The following is a 4335-nucleotide window of genomic DNA, read 5'->3' on the forward strand; positions in this document are numbered from 1 at the left end:
CTTGTTTTGTTGTTGATATACTTACAGGAAAAAAATCGGTCCTGGTACAAATACTTTAAGATGGATGATAAGTACTTTAACATCCACATTGAATAAGTTATTGTAGCTATAACTATGGGTGCAAATGTACAATTTGAGTAGGCTAGGGTTGAGATTTTTTTCAAAATTCGAATGGGCCTTGCCTGAAGGCCAAGGCCAAAGCAGTGTATAAAATGCTAATTTTTGCACCCCTACCTAATTTAATGGGATCCAAAAGTTTTTCTACATGCAACGCATTAGTCATGATTTCTGTCATTTTTTTTATCAAATGCCCTTAATGGACTTTTTTTTCAAAAGAACAAAACTGCATTACCTGCTCATGGGCAATTGTATTAAGAGTTCTACAAACATACTTGATATATGTAGTATTAAAAAAAGTAAATAGGTTAGTGGCTACTTCCCCGTGGTGTATCACTTTCCAGTCGGTGCTTTTCCATTGATACTATTTACAATACTTTCGGTATCAGACAAAAGAGTTGCAGATTGATTTTCATTGAGATGCTTTTTGCAGTCCATGGATTATTACCCACCCTTCAGCTTGAAGACTTGAAGCAGCTCTGTTGAAATCATAGATTGATAATTATTTAGTAAGACAATACCTGTCCCTGCTGTTGCCCTTGCTGGGTCGTATGAGCCATCCACATAAATATAGACATCTGTGTTCTGTTGAGAGTCTCCCCAAGCATTGTCTGCTGCTTGTTCAGAGTTTGTCAATGGGTTCTAGGTTCTATGTATGAATCAGCTTTCTCTATCAAATGTATGAGATCAAGTATGTGTTGTTGATGGATCTTTGCATTATTCATGTCCCATATGAGACTGAAAATGATGAAAATTTTGACAACATACCTCTGTTTGAGGTTTGGTGGTATGTTTTTTAACTTTGCTGTTATCCTATCAGTGACGAACTGATTCAGCTGTTTGTTATTTACTTCCTCGGGGTTCATTCCAATTTGGGTTGTAAGCCAGATGGCCCTCACAGAGAAACACTGAAAGAAGAGATGCAGCCATGATTCTATAGCAGCATCGCATAAAGTGCAGTCTTTCTGTTTCCTGGTAAAAAAGGAGTGTGTCTCTGGTTTTTACTCCACCCCACCATGCCTTATACATGAATATTTGAAACCTGAAGGGCACTTTTGTTTTCCAGATTCCTGTTCTCATGTGGTCCAGAGGAGGATGATAGCTGATCTATAAATAATTTGTAGCCTGTTTTGACACTGTATAATGCTTTTCTTGAACTCTTCCATAGGAATTTGTCTGGGTCTGTGGATGGAATTCTGTTCAGTTGTACGATGTGGCTTATTGTTTCTTCCTCAAATAGCTCTTGTAGGGGGGGGGGGGTTCCTTGGTTCACTGACCCTTTCTATCTCCATATCTGTTTTGAGAAGAGAGCCTTGTTGAATTCCTCAATTTTCCTGAAGCCCAGACCTCCTTGATTTTTGGTTTTACAGATATGGTGCCATGGGATTGTGCATAAGCTTTGTTTCTGTCATTTCCTTCCCATCAGAACCTCTTCTGGATTCGTTCAATTTCTTTAATTGTTCTTTTCTTTAATAATGAGTGGGACATTAAGTAGGTGGGTAAGGCTTGTAACACTGTTTTCACTAGTGTAGTTCTCCCTGCTTGTGACAACAATTTTGCCTTCAAAGTAGCAAATCTAGTGTTCATTTTATCCTCAATTTCCCAATGGTCGTTGTTTTGTTCACCTTGGGAACAATGGAACATTACTTGGATCCCAGATATTTTTCTTGGATCTACATGCGTTTCATTCTGAGAATTTTGAGGAGTATTTTTTTCCTTTCTTCTCTGTATTCCTCTACTGAACTGAGCCCCTGCTTTTGTCAAGTTAATTTTTTCTCCCGACCAGCTTTCAAACGTTGCCAGTATTTCTTTGACCTTCCTTAACTGATCTGGTTCAGCCTTACAGATTATAACACAACCATCTGCAAATAACAGATGTGATATTGGAGGGCCATTTCTACATAATCTTATACCTTGCAGCTCCTTATTGTCTTCAGCTTTCTGGAAGAGGCTAGACAGTGCTTGCATCCCTATAATGAATAGGTAAGGTGAAACTGGACCACCTTGTCTGATCCATTCCAAACCTGAAAAAATTCATTTAGGGTTCCATTTATTTTAATTGCTAACCTTGGTGTTTGAATACAAAAATTCACCATTTTGCACCATCTTTCTGAGAATCCCATCTTCTCCATAATTTTTACTAAAAAAACCTTCGACTTCTACCATATCCCTTTGACATGTCTATCTTCAACATGGTCCATCCTTTGACATGTCTATCTTCATTTAGTATTGGTGCTGCAGATACAGTACCGTTTGCCAAGAAAATGGTGTTTTTTTTTCTGTTTGAAACGTTACTGTCAGGTAGGATGTTTCCTGGAGCAACAACACTTTCTGTTTGGTACCTATTCTCTTTATCTATTTTCGGTACTGGTATCATTTATAGAAAGTACACGTTATTATCATATCATGTCCTCGTTGACAGCAATGAGTTCCAATCTGAGAAAACATCAAATTTGGCATTGCTCTAAACCACACCTTTTCGATTTCCAAGGTGTGGCTTGGAGCACTATTTTTTTTATGAAAAAACAGTTCCAAATAAATTGGCGTTTCTTGAAGCATCATTTTTTCCAACGACACTGATGTATCACCGTTTTCTGGAGCAACAGCACTGATGCCAAGTGTCAACTTAAATGAGTTGCCATTGAATCAACTTAAATGGTTTGAACTGGGTCGGGTTGTGGCCTTGTGGACACCTATCGGTTAACCACTTCTCATTATTTTCTATTGTCCCTTCTGTGGATATAAAGTGTCAACGGGTCAGGTTTGGTTCGGGTTTTGCCTTGACCCTAACCCAACCCTCTAATGTTCCCACCTGAACTCGACTCAGAAACATATCATTCCCAAACCCACTCCAATGGCCCAACCTAGCCCCACAGCCTTTCAATTGTATTTTTTTTAAATTGAATTTTGGTTTATAGGTTAGGTTTCACCTCTTTCATTAGCGGAAAAACAGAAAAACCGAAATAAACATCAAAAGAAATCCTTAACTTTAAGGCTGGATAGTCCGACCCATTGACATCCTTTGGACTTTATTTAAATTCAAATAAGTCATTGCATTAACTCATAATTACTGCAATTAACTCTCAATTTATAATTAATGCATTGACTTCTCAACTCATGCGCGACCCTTGTTAGCTCGAAACCCATCCTGTCTTCAACATCTAATCCAGTTCGGACCGATCCAACCAACCAATATATAGAATCAACCAGTCCAGACTCCACTCCGATTAGTTTTCAGACCACTAACAAATCTGATTAATTGGTTCAACCATAATTCGGTCCGGTAGGTTTTCAGACCATTAACAGGTCTAATTGGCTGGTTCAACTATGGGTTAAATTCCCATTGTCCTTCCACTTAAATACAAAAGCATTAACTACAACCATCAGCTTTCATTAGGCTCAATTTGGGAAGTGTGTAAATAGAAATGTGCACTTCAAAACCTTGTATACGGTATTTCTAAACTTTGTATTTTCACACATCCAAACTGGGCTTTAAATATTAATCCAAATGATTAATTCCACTTAAATTCTCTACGTAAAAACTATGTGCAAGTGATGTGATTTGAACAAAGAACACTTGTGTAAAAGACAAGTATTCTTATCATTAAGCCATATCTAACCAAGTTAAAAAATGACTTGGCTTTAACCTTTAAGCCATTTTCATAAGACTTTGTCACAAGGTTAATGAGTTGGACGGGTTGGGTTGAGTCAAGACAGGTTTGAATTGAACCCAATCAATTTAATTTTATTAAAAGAATCATTAATGGGTTTTCGGTTTAGAAACCCAACGCACCCAATTGCCACCCCTAGCTCCAAAGCTGTCATTTGGTTATTTCTGATGCCTTGTGGTTTTGTACTCAACCACTCACAGTTACTCCATTTGGCAACAAAATGGTATTGGTATTAACAACACCCAAAATGATCCATCAAGTGCATATTCACTCATTCCTGAGATGGTAGGGAAAATATCTCTTCCATAATCCAGCCTGCTCTAGTTATTGGCTGGGATCACGTAAGAGAGCATCAACAGACAAGAAAGCTGTAGCAAGGGAAGTGAACAAAATGAGAGAAATTATCTAATGGGATAACAAAGAGGTATCCAAGCCTACATACCAAGTGATGAATTTCCAGAATGAAGCAGGTGACAACAATTTAGAATCGATGATGGTGACCATTTGGATTATATTGGTACACCAGGAATTGTAAGCTAGATGGAAA

The sequence above is a fragment of the Nelumbo nucifera genome, chromosome 8 (genome assembly GCF_055504915.1).
Source record: "Nelumbo nucifera cultivar China Antique chromosome 8, China Antique-T2T, whole genome shotgun sequence".
In the NCBI taxonomy this organism is placed as follows: Eukaryota; Viridiplantae; Streptophyta; class Magnoliopsida; order Proteales; family Nelumbonaceae; genus Nelumbo; species Nelumbo nucifera.